The sequence below is a fragment of the Ascaphus truei genome, unplaced genomic scaffold (assembly GCF_040206685.1).
Source record: "Ascaphus truei isolate aAscTru1 unplaced genomic scaffold, aAscTru1.hap1 HAP1_SCAFFOLD_2284, whole genome shotgun sequence".
Taxonomy (NCBI): domain Eukaryota; kingdom Metazoa; phylum Chordata; class Amphibia; order Anura; family Ascaphidae; genus Ascaphus; species Ascaphus truei.
The window spans coordinates 24,097-33,949 of NW_027455202.1; the positions used below are offsets into that span (position 1 = coordinate 24,097).

The 9,853-nt window shown below is 42.7% G+C and overlaps 1 long non-coding RNA gene across 1 annotated transcript; it reads right to left on the reverse strand.

Moving 5' to 3' along the window:
• Positions 1-409: 409 nt before the first annotated feature.
• On the reverse strand, positions 410-9,328 carry LOC142477712 (uncharacterized). Its single transcript, XR_012792631.1, has 6 exons — positions 8,781-9,328; positions 8,405-8,688; positions 7,131-7,250; positions 4,877-4,980; positions 3,533-3,643; positions 410-926 (listed from the first exon to the last, which is right to left on the reverse strand). It is a non-coding gene; the product is annotated as an uncharacterized LOC142477712 (long non-coding RNA).
• Between the last annotated feature and the right edge of the window lie 525 nt (positions 9,329-9,853).

The window sequence follows — 9,853 nt, forward strand, 5'->3', positions numbered from 1 at the left end:
ATTATTTCTTCCTCTGGTGCATTATGGCATTATGATGGGAAATGTTGTGAGATTCTGCATTATCAGCGTCACTGAATCTTTTGGAAATTAAGTGATATTCTATGTTTTAATGCAATATTATGGATGATCAGCCGGTAAAATAATAAAAGCTTTCTGTATCTGTAGCCATGCTCTACCCATGATGTGCTGAATCAATGACTGCAGAGAGATTCAGAGTGGTAAACATGACTGGAACGCATCTCTAAATAATGGGCAGCAAAGCAGTGCAGAATAGGAGGTGAAAGTATTTAAAATGGAAGACCCTTAGCAGCTGTGTGGGGAGTAGACAGTACAGACTGACCAAGTAAATGGTAAAAGGAGTAACTTCAACATTACTTGGCTTTGTTCTCCACATTGAAGCTTTCCTCCTCTTTAAATCACTAATACTGATGCCATGTGTAACCTGTACTGAGAGTTATATAATCTACTGGCCTAGATGAAACCATATGATGCAAACAGGATCCATCCCACTCCAGATTCATAGAATTGAACCACCTCAACCTTTCATAACAATCACATAGAACTGCAGCTGTGCGCTACTGCACATGTTCTTGTTATGAATGGTAGTAGATGTGGTCCTTGGGTCTTTACTTCATACTGTAGCCACCCTCTACTCATGATGTATTGAATCAACGAAAACTTGCATGGTTCAGATCACAGGAAGGGGTAGAGTAGAGATGAAAATATTCAATGTGAAACCCGTAGCAGCCGGATTGTGTGGAGTCAATAAAACGACAAATACTAAATGGTAAATGAGAAATATACACATTGCTTATCTGTCTCTGTGTAGTAATTTTCCTTCTCTTCAACTGTCCTTCAAATTTTCTCTTTTGCAAGAAAAGGAACACATGGCTTCAATATTCACTTCTGTTCTGCAGTCATCCCTCCTGAAATAAAAGTTAAGCATTGTATTGTTATTATGATAATACATACAATAAACCTTGCTCCAAACCATTTGATGCAAAGCAAATCCACCTCCCACCCACAGCTGTGCTCCTTCTAGAGCATGCATGTCAAACTCCAGTCCTCGAGGGTCCCAAACAGGCCAGGTTTTCAGTAGGGATATCCTGAAAACCTGGCCTGTTTGCTGCCCTCGAGGACTGGAGTTTGACATCCTTGTTCTTGAGCTTCTACCACGCAAGTCATCCATGTGAGTGACACTGTACTGCAGTCCTGGTCTGCACACAATCTACTGAATCAATGACATCACACTGTAAAGGCAATCTACAAGATGCATTAGTTGTCCACACTTCCGAAATGTTACTTTTATGTCCAAATCACTTATTCCCATGACCTGATATTTGTATTTGTTATTTATAGGATTGTCACAAAGAGTTGATGAGGTCACCAAATGATAGTATGTAGAGAGAAAGAGAGATCTCAGAACAGAGCCCTGATGTATACCCACAGACAGATCAATAGAAGACGAAGACATGTTAGCAACAGAGATGGAGAATGTGTGACAGGAAAGTTATGATGAAAACCAGGATAGAACTGTGTTACGGATACCAAGAGAGAGTTTAGAATATGAAGGAGGAGAGTGATTGAGAGCATCAAACGCAGCAGATAGATCAAGTAGGATTAGTAGGGAAAAGTGACCTTGGGAATTTGCTTTAAGCACAGTCTGTAGAACGAGCTGTACGAAAGGCAGGTTGTAAAGGATCCAGGAGGGCATGTGATTTAAGAATGTTGACATTCTAGCAATTAGGAGACAAACAGCAGGAGGGATATAGGGCGGTAGTTAGTAAGGCACATAGGGTGTAGGTTGTTTCTGAGAAAAGGGTGACCACTACAGCTTAAAGTAAGAGGGTAAAGAGCCAGAGAATAGGGAGGAATTGAAGATGTGGGTGAGAGTGGGGACTAAGAGATGCAGTAAGGTGTGAGGGGATACGATCTAGAGGGCATGTGGTAGAGGGAGAAGAGAAGATGATTAGCTTCCAGCTCTGTAAGAGAAGAAAAGGAGTCAAATGCAGAAGGAGAATTAGGTAGAAGGAGAGAAGGGGGAAGGGACAGAAGGAATCTCCTTGTGGGTGGCATCCACCTTGCCTCTGAAGTAGTCAAATGCTTGAGGAGAAGTGAAGGAAGGATGGCAAGTGTGAGAAGAAGGTTAGTGGAGGGAGTCAAATACAGGGGAAAAAAGACAGCGTAAATTAAATTTGTGTGTTGATGAATGTGGAAAAAAAAGTAGTGTGGTTTGGCCCCAGAGAGCAGCTTTATACAGGACTGGAGACATTTTTACTGTAGAAAAATCAAACATCAAGTGTGAGATTTCCTTCATAGGCATTAAGAACAGTGAGTGGAAGTGTGATGAACATGTTTGGGAATTTAGCCAAGGGTGTGGGTTAGAGGGACGAGTGTGTCAGAGCTTGAAGGGGCATATAGAGGATAGCATTGTAAGAGTTAATAAGATTGTCAGTTTAAGCAGAAAGAGAGAGAGAGAGCAGAGAGGTTAGAGTAGATGTCAGAGGAGAGTTTAATTAAGCAGAGGAAAATCAGTGGGACAGGTAAGATGGGGTGAGGGGAATGACTGATTGTGAATGATGAGAGCAGAAGAGGTCATGTACAACTAGAGCCTTGTTAGTCAGAGAACGGACATTCCAGAGGGCATAGGAGAAGGGAAGAGAAAAGTAAGGAAAGGAATGTGGATTACATTAGATAGGTTAACACTCTTAGCAGGGAGGCAGAGGCAGGGAGACCCGATGTGTATATGAGCAGGTTCAAGATTATAAGAGATATCCCACACATCAGCAAACATAGAAGGAGACACAGAGATAGGTGTAGAGAGAGACAGAGATAGCTCTATGTAGAGAGAGAGGGACGTAGAGAGAATGAGACAGATAGGCGCAGAGAGAGAGGGGGCGCAGAGAGAGAGGGGGCGCAGAGAGAGAGGGGGCGCAGAGAGAGAGGGGGCGCAGAGAGAGAGGGGGCGCAGAGAGAGAGGGGGCGCAGAGAGAGAGGGGGCGCAGAGAGAGAGGGGGCGCAGAGAGAGAGGGGGCGCAGAGAGAGAGGGGGCGCAGAGAGAGAGGGGGCGCAGAGAGAGAGGGGGCGCAGAGAGAGAGGGGGCGCAGAGAGAGAGGGGGCGCAGAGAGAGAGGGGGCGCAGAGAGAGAGGGGGCGCAGAGAATAGGATGTACATGAGTGCTTTTCATTGAGCAGTGCAGAAATAGCTGCAATAGAGGTCTGTACAAATGGTGCAGTGTGTAGACACATGCAAAGGTAGGGGAAGGAAAGAGGAGAACATGTGGATAAAAGCAGGAGTGTGGAAGTTAGAGAAATTAGAAAAGTTTAACAGAGGAGTGAGGAAACAGCAAGCAGAGAGAACAAGAGAGAGGTTACATTGGGATGACGTTCTGTGGTAGAGAGAAAATGCTAGGAGAGAGCTTTCAAATATTAGAGGACATGACTTGAGGGAGCAAATGTATAAATCAAAACCTGAGGGGGAGGTATAGCACGAAAGCTTGCACAGCAGATTATAGTCTTAAAGTTGCGTGTACCTGTCAGGGCATTCAAGAAGGTAAATTCTCACAAGTGCAGAGTTCATGATGAAATGCTGAATCCAGTTCCCCTCCAATTTAATTTTAATATAACTTATCCATTCTTCATTACTGCAAAAAGCAAACAAAACAAAACCACATTGCATTACTATTTTCAAAATGGATTGAATGGCATATTCAACAGTGACTGTGTGATGCCAATATTCCCCACTCACTCGTAGTGAAGCACATATTGTACTAGTGTTGAAAGTAGGCCGGTAGAGTCAGGTACGCAGTACTGATAAAACAATAAGTGCGCGTCGTAAGTACCAGCTCCGCAACAGTGCGGGCATCACATTAGTGACGTGGATGAACATATATGGATAAGCCCATATTAAGGCATCACGTGACCAGAGCCGTCACTGACTGGGTATACGTAAAGACGCAGGGAGATGCAAGGAAAGGGAGGGAGAGAGACAGGGAGAAGATGGGAAACGGAGGGAGGCACGGATGGAGAGAGGGAGTTCTTCCGAGCTTCTGCTGGCCTCTCTCTTTCACTGGTGCATGCCGGGAGCTGGTCCCAACATCCACAAAGTGTGTGTGTATTATTGGTTGTATTTTATGGGGGTAGGAGGGTAGTGTGTATATTGTGTGTGTGGGAGTATTATATTGTGTGTAGAGGTGCAGAGGAGAGTACTAGATTGTGTATCTTGTGTAAGGGTGTTGTGTATATTGTGTTTGGAGCTATAATATTATTGGGGAGATTAGTATTGAGGAGGTATTATAGTGTGTATTGTGGGGAGTATTAGTGTGTGTATTGTTTGTGGGTGACAGATGCTAGGGTATGCAGCAATCCCTGCACTGAGGTCCGAGGCGGCTCTGCATCGCTCGCATGCACTGTGGATGACCAAGCATGTGCCCATGATAATCATGGCCTTTTGAGGGATGAGTGTGTCAGAGCCTAGAAGGGGCATATAAATATATAATGGAGGAGGGAGGAGGGAGGAGGAGGAGATGATAGCATTGTAAAAGTTAACAAGATAGTTAGTTTAAGCAGAAAGTGAGGAGAGGTTAGAGATAAGGGTAGATGTCAGAGGAGAGAGTTCAATTAAGCTGAGGTATCGAGTAGGACAGGGGTGAGGGGAATGAGAAGTGGTGGATGATGAGAGCAGAAGAGGTCATGTACAAATAGACCTTGTTAGTCAGAGAGCAGACATTCCAGAGGGCACGTGAGAAGTGAAGAGTAAAGTGAGACATGGAATGTGGATTACATTAGATGGGTTAATACGCTTAGCAGGGAGGTGGAGAGAGAGAGGCAAGAGGCAGAGAGTGGTGTAGGGGTTGAGGAAGAGATATTGCATGTACCTTATCAGAACATTAAAGAACATCAATTCACACTGGTGCAGAGTTGATGATGAATCCAGTTCACCTCCAATTCAATTTTAACAGAAATGTTTCATTCTTCATTACTGAAAAAAAAGAAAAGTAAAAAACATTTCATTACTATTTTCAAAATGGATTGAATTCCCCCAACAATAACTATGTGTTACCAATATATCCCTCTCAGTCCCACTGCAGCACATACTGTACCAGTGTGAAAGTAGGAAGGTACACAGTAACGGTAAAACAATACGTGCCGGTACTATGCACCATATGAATTATAAGGGGATGTAAATCTCCCAGTCTCTCTCCATATCCGCAACAGAGTGGGCTCCGGTCAGTGGCATGGATGCCCATGTATGGATATGCTCATATTTGGGCATCCCATGTCACTGACCGGAGCCGGCTCTGAGTATAGGGATATATGCGGAGACGCAGAGGTGCAAGGAAATGGGAGGAGGCACGGTGAGAAACAGGGAGAGACCACAGGAAGATAGAGGGCAACAACTTCCACAAGGTACGTGTATGTGTATAATTGTTTGTATTTTGTGCAGAGGGGGTAATTTCAGATAAAATACAATTCTCCACCCTCTACGAAATAATTCCACTTTGTTCAGTAAGCCAGAAAGTCTTGGTTCCATGGGGACTGAATTTTAATGCAAATAAGGTCCTTAATACACAAATAAAGAATATAGTTACTTATTCTCTACTGTAAGAAGTGCCACATTGCCCACTATTTGGGTCCTGTGCCCAGATTGTGACCATGCATGGCAGAGGTGAGATTCCCCCAACACCAATTTGCTACACTCTCCAAGAGAGATAATTGTGGTCAGAGGTGGAACTAGGGGAGGGGGTGAGCAGGGTCACTGCCCAGGGAGTAACCTGACAGGGGGCACGGAAATCTCATTTAGTGCATATGGTGCGGCACTGCATTGATTGACCGGTCAATCTGCACTGCTGCCTGTCACAGTGACATCATGATCGGGCACTGTGATCAGCTATAGCACTGACCCAGGTGAGATAGTTCAGCACTTTACAAGGAGGGAACAGATGTTGTGGGTGACAGATGCTGGGGGTAGGCCAAGACTGTTGGCCAGAGTAACGTGGAGACTTACTGCACTCTGCATGCCCATCCTCTCCCTGACATCAGGGGAAGGAAGTGGCCCTGGGGTGTGTGTAGGTATGCCAGATGTCAGTGTATGCATAAGTAAGTATGCCTGTGTAGTGGGAGGTGTAGGGGCGTTAAGCTGGAGGACTTAAAACAGGCACACATCTCACTTCGCTGCGGACAATTTCCCTTTGCATAAGATTCTTGTGATTATGTCAATGATGATCAATAACTGCATCATAACACAGCCGCTCTATACAGAAGATGTACTTGCTATCAATGGTCATGGAGGTAATACGTCACACAATGTACAGATATAGCAAGGATTATTTCTTCCTCTGGTGCATTATGGCATTATGATGGGAAATGTTGTGAGATTCTGCATTATCAGCATCACTGAATCTTTTGGAAATTAAGTGATATTCTATGTTTTAATGCAATATTATGGATGATCAGCCGGTAAAATAATAATAGCTTGCTGTATCTGTAGCCATGCTCTACCCATGATGTGCTGAATCAATGACTGCAGAGAGATTCAGAGTGGTAAACATGACTGGAACGCATCTCTAAATAATGGGCAGCAAAGCAGTGCAGAATAGGAGGTGAAAGTATTTAAAATGGAAGACCCTTAGCAGCTGTGTGGGGAGTAGACAGTACAGACTGACCAAGTAAATGGTAAAAGGAGTAACTTCAACATTACTTGGCTTTGTTCTCCACATTGAAGCTTTCCTCCTCTTTACATCACTAATACTGATGCCATGTGTAACCTGTACTGAGAGTTATATAATCTACTGGCCTAGATGAAACCATGTGATGCAAACAGGATCCATCCCACTCCAGATTCATAGAATTGAACCACCTCAACCTTTCATAACAATCACATAGAACTGCAGCTGTGCGCTACTGCACATGTTCTTGTTATGAATGGTAGTAGATGTGGTCCTTGGGTCTTTACTTCATACTGTAGCCACACTCTACTCATGATGTATTGAATCAATGAAAACTTGCATGGTTCAGATCACAGGAAGGGGTAGAGTAGAGATGAAAATGTTCAATGTGAAACCCGTAGCAGCCGGATTGTGTGGAGTCAATAAAACGACAAATACTAAATGGTAAATGAGAAATATACACATTGCTTATCTGTCTCTGTGTAGTAATTTTCATTCTGTTCAACTGTCCTTCAAATTTTCTCTTTTGCAAGAAAAGGAACACATGGCTTCAATATTCACTTCTGTTCTGCAGTCATCCCTCCTGAAATAAAAGTTAAGCATTGCATTGTTATTATGATAATACATACAATAAACCTTGCTCCAAACCATTTGATGCAAAGCAAATCCACCTCCCACCCACAGCTGTGCTCCGTCTAGAGCATGCATGTCAAACTCCAGTCCTCGAGGGTCCCAAACAGGCCAGGTTTTCAGTAGGGATATCCTGAAAACCTGGCCTGTTTGCTGCCCTCGAGGACTGGAGTTTGACATCCTTGTTCTTGAGCTTCTACCACGCAAGTCATCCATGTGAGTGACACTGTACTGCAGTCCTGGTCTGCACACAATCTACTGAATCAATGACATCACACTGTAAAGGCAATCTACAAGATGTATTAGTTGTCCACACTTCCGAAATGTTACTTTTATGTCCAAATCACTTATTCCCATGACCTGATATTTGTATTTGTTATTTATAGGATTTTCACATGTATTACTACTGTGAAACGCTATATACATTAATAGTGCTATATAAATAAATACATACACATTTATATATAATAATAATATCAGCATGTTCTTTTAAAGCGCTGCTAGTTTTACGTAGCGCTATACAGAGACATTTTGCAGACACAAGTCCCTGCCCCATAGAGCTTACAATCTATGACATTGGTGCCTGAGGCACAGAGGATATGAAGTGACTTGCCCAAGGTCACACACACACATAAATATATACACACACACACACACACATATATATGAAAACTAACACAGAAAAAAAGAATCCCCTGAATAGCACTCTAACATACACAAATTGTATCAATAAAGGTTTATTAATCACATACACATAAATGGTTAAAATGAGGAGCAGTGGTGACCTACAAAGCTGTTATAAACTGAACCTTAAGGTGTGGGGAAAAATGCTACACTGCAGTAATAAGTACAAAGTGTGTAAATAAAGTGTAGAGGCAAGAAATATATGGAAATGAGAACACTCAGACCGGCTGGTCAAGTACTACCTAAGTTGAAGCCCCCTGTGTGAAGTGCTTGTATGAAACTAGTGTATAACTAACAAGCAAGGAAATGAATAAGTTAATTATATAAGTTAGTAATATGATCCAAGCCTATAGATATGAAACACACAGATGAGCAAAAAATTGGCAGATATAACTAACAAGCCAAAATAGGTAGCAAAAGTACTTAGACCAGTCCTGAGTGTACAGCAAAGTGTCCAGCAGAGTGATAGCTGAGATCACCACCACATCCTAGATGAGACAGACAAGCCCTGACTTGCTTGTTTCACCAAATGCTTTGTCCGGGGGCTTAACATATAGACAGTTGATAGATGTATTTGAAGTTGCATATTCTGTGCCGTGGATTAATCAGTGTACTGAAAGCAACTGAAGATGGTACAGTAGCTGTGATAGGTTGGCCTCATAGCTCCTCCTTCAATGGAGGAATCGGCTCACAGAGCACTTAACTCCCTAAATGCCCAAAGAAAAAAGTAAGCATGCAGTACTTAAAGTGAAAGTAAAATGAGAAATGAAATAAACACACACATTGAAAAATCACTCACCCGACTGAGAGCGCCTTCTACAGAGCGCTGTACCACTGCTCAGCTAGCAGCTAAAACTGTCTCATTTTCCCACCATTGAAGTTTACACATGTCCACGCCCCACTCTAACAAGACGCTGTGTACGGAAGCTCGCAGGAGACAAACTAGTGAGAGAATGTGTAGCTGCTAGCCACACTCCACGAGGTGCATTGTGGGAAATGTAGTTCTTTGCCTGCTAGCTTCTCTGACTGGTTACTGATCACATGATGTCACTAGGGGCGGGATTAGTGTGTTGCAATGTAACGGCCCGGCTGTATGATTGTCACAGAAGGGGGGAGCCTGAGAATGTCACGGATTTAATTACACATGTAATGATGTAATAACACAGCCATGAACTAAGCCAGTATACATATGGTCGTGTGATATTTATAATGCATTTATTAACATTATTGTGTGGATTTGGGCTGAATTAAACTTGTATGGGATTGTCACTTTAATATCACAGTACCACTACTGTTTAACACTTATAATGACCTCCTGATTACAGATTATTAGGGACAGACTTAAAAAGGCCTGTGTAAATATTTATTATAGAGTGGCCTCTTTACTTTATAATATCAGGGAGTATCAGACAGGCCTGTGTTTATTTTTAATATACATTAGGGTGACCTGACTCCAGATTATTGGCCTTTCCCTCTGACAAATGCATATTTTCCTATACTGTGTTAATTTTGTTAGAACAAAATAAATATTCATGCGCTAAATGACAGTACCAGTGTGAGTCCCAATAAGAAGTAGTGAGGTAAAAAACCATGGTACCAGCAACATATGTAACTGATGGGGAGGGTGCTAAAATATATGGAGTGTGGCGTCCTGATTGCTAAATGAGGTGTATTATATCATAAGTGCATATAACAATATCCCTCATAGCAATCTATTAAGAACCAACAAGAACTAGGTAGCACAATAATCAGTGCTGCAGTTATAGCCTAATAATAAGTATATATATATATATATATATATACTGCTGCGGCCAAGTTTATTCGAGCATTTGCCCGTTCTTGGCCGCAGCAGTAGCCTGGCGCGCGCCCGAG